The sequence below is a fragment of the Equus caballus genome, chromosome 6 (genome assembly GCF_041296265.1).
Source record: "Equus caballus isolate H_3958 breed thoroughbred chromosome 6, TB-T2T, whole genome shotgun sequence".
Taxonomy (NCBI): Eukaryota; Metazoa; Chordata; class Mammalia; order Perissodactyla; family Equidae; genus Equus; species Equus caballus.
In genome coordinates, this window is record NC_091689.1 from 51,423,501 (window position 1) to 51,436,548 (window position 13,048).

The window sequence follows — 13,048 nt, forward strand, 5'->3', positions numbered from 1 at the left end:
AACAGTATACTCAGATACAAAGATCTGAAAGAATAAGAGCAGAGGGTACCTGTGTCTGTGCCATGCAGCGATGCAGGAGGAGAAAGCTGACCCAAGAACAAGGTGGGAGAAGTCGGCCTTTCCAATCCTGGATCCCTTGGGTGTGAGAGGCTGTAAGACGGAAGGCAGAAATGAATTGTCTCTGAGTGGTACTCCAACTCAAAATTGTCTGCCCCTCCTCTTGACCAAAGTGATAAAAGGAAATTGTATGATAAAAGCTGAGGTTGACGGGAAAGGAAAAATGGTCACCAGTTATATCTTCCTCCATTTCAAGTAACCAAACACTTGGTACACTTCACAAAATAACATTCAAAATCTATATTTGAGGACTGAAAAGATAAATGAACACAGCTTTGGAGAAACACAAACTAATATCTTTAACAAAGACTGGCATACTTAAAGGAAACTACTAGTAAAGACAAATTATTAAAATGTATATGTATAAATATATATATATACAAATACACAAAAATGTGTACTACTTGATTCAACTCATAAATAATCTGTTAGAAACTTTCTCTTATATGCTGCTACTTGAAAAAAAGACTATTTCTCTTTCCCATTTATGTTTATTGCAGATAAATGTATTTTAGAAATTATTTTAAAACGTCCATAATTCCAGTAAAAAAATTTTGGTGCATATTCTACTTTTTTATCCGTGCGTTACGTTTACTATCAAAGTGGTGTCATTCCATAGACAATGTTTTTGATCTATAATTTTTTAATAAATAAAAATTTCTTCATTTAAAAACTATTTATGTAAAATGTCATTTTAAAACCAGATACAGTTATTATCCATGTGGATTATGCAATAATTTATTTAAGTAATCTTCTACTGTCAGACATTTATGTGGTTCCCAAATTTTTGACAGTATAAAAAACTACCATAATCTTAATAAAAAAAATATTTGACCTGTACTTTTGAATATTTTCTTAGGAAAATTTTATAAACACGAAATTATGGGCTGAAGGAGTATATACAATAAAGAATGTTGATACATATTACCAAATACCCTCCAGAAAATTTGTTCCCATTATACACCACTAGTCATGTATGCAATGTTCACGAGTGATTTTTTACGAGATACTGCTGCATTATTCCTCTAGTTGAGTTTTGTGTACAAATCTTACTTCACGAAGATCTACAACCTTCCAGCTAAAAGAAATTTATTTCTAGAATTCTGTTTCTATGAGCCAAACTGTGCCAGAATACACCCAAGTCTCTCATTGAATTTCACTTTTGTTTGAAACAGGCCTTGTCAATCTTCTGACGGACAGCTCTGTGAAGCCAGTTTAAATTGCTCTTCAAATCAGGCGAGAGTGGTTAATATGGAGTGTGGAGGAGGAGGAGTGAGGCGTGGAACATAGGGGAATTTGATTATGCCGAGCCAGACCCACCCCAATTTCACCAGATGTGGCCAAATGTCTTGCTTATTCTTTTCTTCTCTTCCCCACTTCTAGCCACAGCTAAACTGTCCCACTTTAGAAAACTTCCCCATCCTTCTCATTCCCCCTGCTCATGCCCCCATCTCTCCTCCCTATTACTTTGCAGACATGGTCTACTGAGTGTTCTGACCACTAGCACCCAGTCTAGGTTATGCTGCCTGTTGTTTGCCCTCAACTGGCCTACTTGTCCCCCGATGACGTTCTTAATCTCTGAATCCCCACTGAGGTCTACCACTTGTCACCAGGCACAGGCAGGCCACTGAAATACCTCCCAGAGACTAATTTAATTCAGTAATATAGCAAAGTTTCATGAGAAGAGTCTGGACACTTCAGGAATACTTACCAAGCAGCAAGTTTACCCTAATCTTGGATTGACTTTATCAATTTCAAAACAGAGAAAGAACCCCAGCCCTCTATGGCAATGCCAAAAATAAAGACATAAAAGAGCTCTGCTGAAAAAATATAGGGTGTAGGGGTGGAGAAAGAGTAATGATTGTCAAGAAGGTGGCAGAGACACTATCATTTATTGGAGGACCTACTGTGTGTATAACCATATTGAAACCTCTCAAAGCTGACAGCTATTAATTATTGTCTCCATTTCACAAATGAAAAAATTAATGTTAAGAGGTTAATTGACTTGTCAAAGAACACATTATTGCTAATTCTTGATCCATGTTTAAAATCAGTCCTGAGTGAATACACAGAGCACAAATGGACTGTGGATTCAAAGGGCCTGGATTTTCAACAAACCTCTGCCACAAAGCATGAATTCTGGAACCAGGTGGATCTGGTTTGAAATACCAGCCCTAGCTTCTATGTGTGACTTGAGGCAAGTCACTTCACTTCTCTAAAGTTTGGATTCACTACAATAAAATAGAAATAATATTCTGAAAATATTTAATTTAATACTAAATTAATTAATATTAATATTTATTATGAGATAGTGTATATAAAGTCCCTAACCAGACTTAGAAAATATAGTAGGTACACCTTAAATATTAAATATTATTATGTGAGGTCCAAGGTTCAGATCCCTCCTAGCTGTAAAAATTTGAACAAGTCACTTCAAAGCTTTAGCCTCCTTTGCCTCACCTGTTTAATAAGAATATCACTCACTTCATAGACCTGGAAGAATTCAATAAGATTATCACCAAAGACAGGATTTCTTAGACTTCAGAATAGGTAAATGTTCATTTTTTCTCTCTCTCCCAAGGTACTATAAATACTAGAAGAGCCAGGACCGCAAGCCAGATATCCTGACACACTGACACCTTTTAACACTTACATAGTTGTCTGTCTCCTCTACATAAACTCCACAGGGTGAGTACCTCATCTGTCTTGTTCATTATTATAACTGCAGCACATAGAAGAGAGATGATGCCTACGTGTGCACTCGATGAACATGTTCAAGATAAGAGAAGTTGACTACAAATCTAAATTTTACAGTTTTAGAGAGAGGCAGAATGACATTAATGATTGTAAAGCCAAATTGGTAGCTGTTCCCTCTAAGCTCTAGTTTCTTTTTATTACCAAGCTCTGAATTTCTGGAAAAGGCAAATTTCTTCTTAAATGAGAAGACAATCAGCATCAGAAGATAACAGCAGTAACTTCCGACGGGCCTAAATGAAACTCCTATCATGGTGCTTTGATCACAGCACAAAATTGGAAGCACCAAACTTCATCTATCTTGTACAACCACTGTTAAAAAAGCAAATAGATGAGAAAATTTATGAATGCTTTGAATGTTCTGGAACTCTGTCTTCTGAATTCACTTTTCTGCAAAACACACAACATGAATATATAAAGCATTCTAATATTTATTTCCTGGCTGCTTCGCTGCAAATTTTTTCATTTGGGAAACCACACATTTTACCCATTCCTTCCTGAGAATCTTAACTTTGTCAGCTAGAAGCTTAGCACACAGATTCTAGCCACACCTTCAAGCTTTCTGGTCACAGCTTCAAACCTCAGAGGCTTGTCAAGGCATAGCAGCATGCTGTTCCTGTCCTGTGCTGAAGTAAAGGATGTCTGGAATAACCACGAGCTCCCAGAGAAAGATGGTCTGTATCACTCTATTGGGAGGAGCAGTCTCACCTGGCCAGGTTCCCACCTCCTTGGTTGTTTGTCCTAATGCCTAATCTTTATGCCACAGAGCAGCACTAAATTTCCTGGCTCTTACAGTAAAAACTCTAAAGACCTCTTGTTTGAGGTTTTCTGTTCCCCTAATTAGCTACTTCACTTGTCCTTCCTGTCTTTACAAAAAAGCTGTTCTAATGTTCTAGAGTTAAAATCCTCTATATCGTCTCAACTGGCCTCCAGCAGTCAGTCAAACAGTAACCATGCTTCCTCCAATTTCTAAGTAACTAAATGAGAAGGCCCTCACAGGAACTAAGTAAGCATGAAAAATAATGCCAAAAAAAGTACATCAGACAAGGTTTTTGGCTCTGTACCACTAAGGGATCAAGTTTATTCGCAGCTAGAACATAAAGTTTATGGAAATAGAATAACTAGAAAGGCAGACTGGGCCAGGTTATGTTGAGTCTATATTAACAATTGTATAACTGTCAATATAGAAATCCATGTTAACCATTGTGTAAGTGTTAATATAGAAAAGTTATTCAGTTGCTAGTGAGCAATTGAAATGTGCCTAGTGAGACTGAGGAACTAATTATTTTATTTTTAAATATTATTTAATTTGCATGAATTCAAAATAATATGTAGATAGCCACATATGTCCACTGGCTGCTTTATTGGACAGTACACTTATATAAGGGCCATTTTGTACAATTTTACTTGGGCTGGAAATAGAATATTTTTTAAACATTGAGAAATCTCAATGTAGGCTTGAAAACTGGTGTCACCACAGTTTATTTATGAAAATAAATATTTGAGCAGCTTAAATGAAGCCAGGTTAAGAACTATTTCCTCCTTTGCTAGTGCAATCTATCTGTGGTCAGCTTCAAACTACCCTTGTGAAGTAGTTAAGAAGTAAACAGGAAAGATGGTGTCAAGATGACAACATAGGAAAACTGAACTCACCTCCTCCAACGGACTCAACAAATTTACAACTACTCTTGGAACAATTATCCCTGAGAGAGAACTGAAAACTAGATAAAAAGAACCCCCACAACAAAGGACACTGCTGACCAAGGTGGAAGAGGCAGAAATTCCTTCTGGAGAGAGAGAAGCCACCTTTGAGCTGCAGTGCTTTGTGGCTGGCTGAGAGCAATCCTAAGGTATGAAGGCTTCGCTGGAGGAGTGAGGGACCTGAGCAGGTGAGCGTTACCACAACAAGCAGCATTTGGACTCAGCACAACCAAGACAAGAGTCATACTATCTGGTTTTGAGGCTATTAACTAGAACTGGGAATACCTCAAGAAAACTATCAAACAGAAGTAAAAAAAAAAAAAGCCTGTTCTTAAAGGGCCCACACAAAAAGTCACCCATTTCACAAAGCAACCTAAAATCATGAAAAAGAAAGGTGCATAGTCCTTTCATGAAAAGAGACTCACTTGAAAGGCTCCAGGTACATCTTGTTGTGAGGTGAGTACTCCATAGGGACTGAGACATTGGATCCAGCTGTTATTGTGACCAGGTACAGGTGTGCTGACAGAAGTTGGCAGACACCATTCGAGTCCTTCCCCTGGCCTCTTAGCAGAAACATCTGCCCGACCTACTAGGACAGAGATTTAATCCAGCTCAGCCAGGGCAGGCAGCATATGCTAGGGACTGGCCCCAACCGACAGAAAGCCCTTGGGGAACTTGAGGGCCTGCATTGGTGTGTTCCCTGGAATCTCTGCAGCAGGGCAGTAGGTCCACCTCTGTGGGGCAGGGGATGTGCTAGGATGGGGCCTACATTGGTGGAGTGTTTGGGGCATCTGTAGTAGGACTACTTGGTCTGCCTCAGTGGGGTGGGTCACAGGCATGGGGCAGGACTGCGTTGATGGGTGTGTGGCCTAATGGGCAGTGAGGCTTGTTGGCTACAGCAGACTTGTGCTTCTCAAGCAGTCACACACAGGATCGGCCTGATCTTCCAAAGCCGCAAATAACTGGGTGCTCCCATGTCTGGGGCCAGCCTCACTCAGGTGCAATCCTGAGAGAGCTGACAAGAGCCTTGCAGGCCAGAGGCCTACAGTAATTGTGAGCCCCTGAGCCTAGCAACTAGCCAAACTGGGGGCCTACTTAACAGACAACTGCAACAGGAATGTTCTATTAGACCTTGTAGCCAACTGTACTGGGGCTGTGCATGGCCAATAAAGTGACCGAAGTGCCCACAGAAGCCACACAGAGCTGAGCATTACCACCAGCTGGCCAAGGGGACAGCCTAGCCTCCCTGGACACCTGCAGCAAGAGTAACCCTGCCACAACAGAAGGACTCACATAGCCCACATAGGGGACATTCCTGGAACATTTGGACCTGGTGATGAAGGGGAAACACACTGCCGGGCCTCATAAAGCATCTCTTATATAAGGCCACCTCTCCAAGATTGGGAGATATAGTATAGCTGACCTACAAAATACATAGATATAAGCAGAGTAAGAGGCAATATGAGGACACAAAGGAATATGTTCCAAGTAAAGGAACAAGACAAAATCCCAGAAAAGAACTAAATGAAACAGAGATCACAATCTACCTGACAAAGAGTTTAAATTAAGAGTCAGAAGGATGTTCACTGATCTTGGGAGAAGAAAGGATGAACTCAGTAAGAACATCAACAAAAAATTGGGAAATAAAAAAAAAAAATCAGCCAGAAATGAAGAATACAATACTGAAAATGAAAAATTCACTATGGGGACTCAATAGTAGAGTGGATGATAGAGAAAAATAGATCTGCAAGCTGGATGAAATACTAAAGGAAATGACCCTAGCCGAACAGATAAAAGAAAATAAAATTAAAAACAATGAGGTAAGTCCAAGGGATCTCTGGGACAACATAAAGCTCACAAACATCCCTATTCTAGGTGTCCTAGAAGGAGAAGAGAGAGAAAAAGGGTCAGAGGCTCTATTTGAAGAAATAACAGCTGAAAACTTTCCTGACCTAGGGAATGAAACAGACATCCACATACAGGAGGCACAGAAAGCAATAAACAAGATAAACCCAAACAGGCCCACACTAAGACAGATTATAATTAAAATGTCAAGAATTAAAGATAAAGAGAGAATCCTAAAAGGAGCAAGAGAAAGGGAAAAAATTACATACAAAGGAAACTACATAAGGCAGTCAGCTGATTTCTCAGCAGAAACCTTACAGGCTAGAAGGGAGTAGCATGACACATTTAAAGTGCCGAAAGGAAAAACTCTACAGTCAAAAATACTCTACCCAGAAAGGCTATCATTCAGAATGAAAGGGGAGATTAAAAGTTTCCCAGACCAGCAAATCTAAAGGAGTGTAATCACCAAGAGACCAGCCTTACAGGAAATGCTAAAGGGACATATTTAAGTGGAAAAGAGAAGACCACAAATAGGAATAAAAAACTATCAAAAAATCAATAAAATACAGGGAAAGCCAAATATACAATAAAGATAGCAGATATAACACCTATGAAGAAACTATGAAGGTTAAAATACAAAAGTACTAAAAGTGCTATTTCCATGATAAGAGGGTAAGAGATACACGCACACAAAGAAAGAGTTGACATATGATATAAAAACATAAAATGTGGGAGGAGGTGAGTAAAAGAGTAGAGCTTTTAGCAAGAGGTCAAACTACAGAGACCATCAGCATAATATAGATTGATGTATACACAGGTTATTATAAATGAACCTCATGGTAATCACAAGCCAGAAACCTATAATAATTACACAAAATATTAAGAGAAAGTAACCCAAATGTAATACTAGAGACAGCCATCAAACTGCAAGGGAAGAGAAGAAGAGAACAAGAAAGCAAGAGAGAAGAACTTCTAAAACATCCGGAAAAAAGTAACAAAATAGCAATAATTACCTTCTTATCAAAAGCTATTTTATTTTATCTATTTATTTTTTTGAGGAAGATTAGCCATGAGCTAACACCTGCTGCCAAACCTCCTCCTTTTGCTGAGGAAGACTGGCCTTGCACTAACATCTATGCCCATCTTCCTCTACTTTATATGTGGGACACCTACCACAACATGGCTTGCCCTACAGTGCCAAATCCACACCCAGGATCCGAACTGGTGAACCCTGGGCCACCGAAGTGGAACATGAGCACTTAACTACTGCACCACCAGGCTGGGCCCTGAAAGCTATTTTAAATGTCAATGGTCTAAATGCTCCAATCAAAAGTCATAGGGTGGCTGATTGGATAACAAAACAAGATCCATTTATGTGCTGCATACAAAAGACATACTTCAGACCTGAAGACACAAACGGAAAGTGAATTGAACAGACATTTATCCAAAGAAGATATACAGATGGCCAACAGGCACATGAAAAGATGTTCAATATCACCAACTGTCAGGAAATGAAATCAAAATTATAACGCAACATCACCTCCCTCCTGGCAAAATGAAATATAATTAGCAGGACAGGAAACAGCAAGTGTTGGAGAGGATATGGAGAGAAGAGAACACTCATACACTGCTGGTGGGAATGTGTATTGGTTCAGCTACTATGGGAAACAGTATGAAGATTTTTCAAAAAATTAAAAATACAACTACCGTACAATCCTGCTGTTCCAGTGCTAGCTATTTATCCATAGAACACAAAAACACAAATGTATTCTGATATATGCACCGCTATGTTCATTGCAGTATTATTCACAATAGCCAAGACTTGGAAACAACCTAGGTGTCCATCAAGGGACGAATAGATAAAGAAGATGTGGTACATATACACATGGAATACTACTTAGCCATAAACAAGGATGAAATCTGGCCAGTTGTGACAACATAGGTGGACTTTGAGGGTATTATGCTAAGCAAATTAAGTCAGAGGGAGAAAGTCAAATACCGTATGATCTCACTCATAAATGAAACATAACAATAACAAACAAATAGATAAAGACAGACATTGGATTGGTGGATACTAGAGGGGAAGGGGGAGGGCGAAAAGGGTGATTAGGCACTCGTGTATTGTGATGGATTGTAATTACTCTTTGCATGGTGAACATGATATAGTCCAAATTGAAATCAAAATATAATGGTGTACACCCGAAATTTACATAGTGTTATAAGCCAATGTTACTACAATAAATCATATGGAACCTCAAAAAACCCAGATTGTCAAAGCAATCTTTGGGGAAAAAATTACAAAACTAGAAGCATCACACTTCCTAAGTTGAAAATATATTACAAAGTAACAATAACAAAACTGTATGGTGCTGGCACAAAGATAAACATGTAAACCAATGGAACAGAATAGAGAACCCAGAAATAAACCAATACCTATACAGTCAACTAATCTTTGACAAGATTTAAACTTGACAAGATTTAAGACCTGAAACTGTAAAAGTCCTAGAAGAATCACAGAGAAATAGTTTCATAACATTGGCCTTTGCAATGATTTCAAGAATTTGGCACCAAAAGCACAGGCAAAGAAAGCAAAACAGAGAAGTGAGACTACATCAAACAGCAAAGAAAACAATCAACAGAATAAAAAGACAAACTATGAAACGGGAGAAAACATTTGCAGATAAGGGATTAATTTCCAAAATATATAAGTAACTTTTACAACCCTATAGAACAAACAACCTGCTTAAAAAGTGGGCAAAGGGGGCCAGTCCTGGTGGCCCAGTGGTTAAGTTCTGTGCAGTCCACTTCAGCGGCCCAGCTTCAGTTCCTGGGTGTGGATGTACACCACTCATCTCTTAGTAGCCATGCTGTGGCAGTGGCTCACATAGAAAAAAGAAAAAAGAAGAAGAATGGCCATGGATGTTAACTCAGGCTGAATCTACCTCAGGGAAAAAAAAAGGGATGGGGCAAAGGACTTGAATAGACATTTCTCAAAAAAAGACATACAAATGGCCAAGAGACATATGCATAGGTTCTTAATGTCACTAATATTCAGGGAAATGTAAATCAAAACCACAATGAGAAACCATCTCACATGTTAGGATCCTTACTATAGAAAACAAAGAAAAGTCTTGGCAAGGAGTGGTAACGTTTCAACCCTGTACATTGTTGGTGAAAATGTAAACTGGCACAGCCACTATGGAAGACATTATGTAGATATCTCAAAAACTTAAAAATAGATTTACAGTATGATCCAGCAATCCCACTTCTGATTATACATCCAAAGGGATTGAAATCAGGATCTCAAAGAGATAGCTGCACTCCCATGTTCACAGCAGCTTTATTAATAGCTGAAATACGGAAACAATCCAGATGTCCATCGACAGAGAAATAGGTAACAAAACCGTGGTATGTACATGCAATGGAATAGTATTCAGCCTTAGAAAAGGAGCAGATCCTACCATTTGTGACAACATGGATGGACCTGGGAGACGTTAAGCTAAGTGAAATGACTCAGTCACAGAAGAACAAGAGTGCATGATTCTACTTAAATGAGATATCTGAAATAGCCAACATACAGATGTAGAATGACAATTTCCATTCAAATGGGGGAAGAGGGAAATGAAAAATGTCATTCAAAAGGTTTAAACTTACAGTTATGTGAGATGACTAAGTTCTAGAGATCTGCCGTGCTACAGAGCACCTTATAATTAACAGTGTAGTGTGGTGCACTTAAACATTTGCGAGAGGGTAGATCTCATGCTCAGTGTTCTTACCACAAAGATAGACGACCAAAGGACACAAGGAAACTTGTGGAAGTGATAGACATGTTTATTAGCTTGACTTTGGTGATGGTGTCACTGGTTTATGCCTATGCCTAATCTCATCAAATTGTACATGTTAAATATGTGCAGGATTTTTAACAAATAATTGGCCAGTGAAGCCAGAGGTGCTGAACATCACCAAGTAAAAGTGCCTCTGCTTGGTCTCCATGAAGATCCCACAGTGAGCAGAGGCCTGAGTGTGCTGAGTCCACGTGCACCTGGGTCTTAGGCAGCCACCCTGGTACCCAACACAGCAACTGCCACCAAAGTGGCTGCTGGCGTCGCTGCAGCCTGCGTGCCGTGCTTCTGAAGCCCCACCTGTGCAGTTTTTTCTAGATCAATTATCCCTCAATAAATCTGTAAAAGATGTATAGTACTAAAAATAAATAAAATTATCCCTTTGGTCTATCTGTAATAAATGTCCATCGATTGGTTTAGCATGAAATTTCCTTGAGCAATTTGTGTGATACATTGATGGCATGCATGCATTTTAACAAGGTTTTGCCTTCCTTTCCTCCATATGCCAGTCAAGGAATAATTTTACTGTGTGAATTACAGCTTTGTCTTTGCCATAAGAGAAAAATAAGCAGCAGAAATGGGAACTGTATATATAGCTTAATTACATAGAAGTCAATAAGATACTTTGATTTAGCCACAAAATGAATAAAGGCATAGGATTACACAGAAGTCTCCAAACAGTGTGTTTAGTATTTCTTCCATTAAACAAAAGCCAGCCCAAGGCCAGTGTTCGTGCCTGAGGGGAAACAAACCTATTCCTGTTGTTGTAAATGTTTTCTAATTGAAATGTTTACTCACCTGGATTAGCCTACAAACCACTCTTTCCAGGCAAATCATCATTTTTGTTCATATACTTTGTAACCTCAATGATGTTATCTCCTTACCAAACTGTTAAAACTATTTTAAGTCTTGATCTACCTACACAATATGAAAAGTAAAGACACCACTGTGACCACATTGGTTTCAAAGTCTCCCGGCTAGAAGGGATGTTGGGTGAACAAAATATCAACCCTCCCTCCACAACACCTGCTTCTCAGGGTATTGCCCAAGCTGTCCTTACAGTTATACATCTTTAGGAAGAAAGTTGTCTACACTTGCTTTTCCCATTTTCTCACTGGCTACTTACCTCATAAGCCATTGCAACCTGACTTTTGTGTTTTTGCTACCACACAATTAAGACTGACTTCTAAAACCAAGGTTACAAAGGATGTCCTCGTAGTGAAATGTAATGGACATTCTTTAGCATTAACATATTTATCACTCCATCATTCTTGAAATAAGATATTCCACTTGTTTCTAATACATCGATTTCCTTCTTTCATTTTCTCTTTACAGGAATATAACAATAGATACTTCTCAATTTCCCTTTCTCCTTACTCATAACTTCAGTGCTGAAGCAGGTCAGATTTGGTGCTACTTTTCCTCAAATCACACACTGTCCTTGTCAGTCTTCTCTATTAATAAAGCGAAATTGCCACCCATCTTTTGCTGACTTTGTACAGAATTGTATATGAGTTTTATTATGCTTTCACATCAGGTCAACTTAGTTCCAGCAACTCATATAGAGATGTGTCCTTTATGTCTTGTCATAGAACAGTAAAAGGGATATCTTGTAGCCATAGTGCCCATGTTTGAGGGGAGGGGTTGTCTTCCAACTGATTACCACATGATTGTTTTTCATTCCTTTCTTCCAAAAATGTGCAAACTATGGAAATAATATAAGCAAAATAATGTCTACGTGCTCACAAAAAGTCTGGGTCTGTTCTCTTCTACTTGCCGCTATTTCCTGTTTTCAGCAAAGCAGTTGATGAATGTGTTTTTTAAGGTGATAAGGGGTTTAAATTATCATTTACCTCAACAAAAAGCTTAGCATAACTCTAGCTGGTGCTGAGGAAGCTGAAATATGGAAGAAAAGATTTATTTTGATTTAATGCTGCCAGCTTGCTGATTAATATAAGCCCCTCATACTTTCCTGACTTTTAGTTTTATACCTTTTCTACAGACATTTCTGGAATAACGAAACACCTTGGCACAACACAGGAATAATTGCTGCATTGTGTATTTTCTCATTTCCTACATTATTGGTTGTTTGTGTGTTTATTTACTTTCTCTCTGATGCATTCACAGACTGGGAGACATTAGGACAAAATGATTCTGAACCTATAAGACGAGAGGACTTTTCAAAAGTGCCTTTTATTCATTTTCCTCTATTTCATTTGAGAGTATTAAAGAAAACTCTTTACTAGGAAAAATATAATAAAATTGCTAAAGTAATTTTATTTGTGAGAATTTTTATACTAGCTCCATATGTTCGATGTTGATTATATATATGTGAGTTGAAAAGCAGAAGTTTATAAAATAGAAGGGTTTGAGCATTTTCTTCTCACTAAGCCCACTGAGCTTTGTTTTCAGAGGATATACAGATACATCAAACTTATTACACCTAAAACTTACCATTTTTGACTTCCAGAAATCTGTCCTTTCTCCTGTAATTTCCCTTCCCCTGAATGGCGCCATCAGCCAACTAGCTGTCCAGTCACATCACTTCACATTAATTTATGGATTTAATTCACTGTTCAAAACCTCTCATTCAAATAGATTAAGAAAAGAGCCCTTGTTCATTCTACCTCCTTTAATTCAGGACTTGAATAGTTTTTTAGTATGCTTTTCTATATAACGGGCAGTGTCTAGACTACAATAGATCTTGACTCTTTACAAATCACTTTATACCTAGGCTTTTATTCGCTACCGTGTAACCAACATCTGTCTTTTTGACCACTGTAATAAGG

At 38.5% G+C, this 13,048-nt stretch overlaps 1 protein-coding gene across 2 annotated transcripts in view; it reads right to left on the bottom strand.

The window, feature by feature from the left end:
- LY49E (killer cell lectin-like receptor) overlaps window positions 1–13,048 on the bottom strand; it is a 101,153-nt gene that overhangs the window by 12,229 nt on the left and 75,876 nt on the right. Inside the window, exon 1 of one of the 2 annotated variants that reach the window (XM_005610807.4) lies at window positions 50–200. The gene's annotated coding sequence lies outside the window, so the exon portion shown is untranslated. 2 annotated transcript variants of the gene reach the window in all.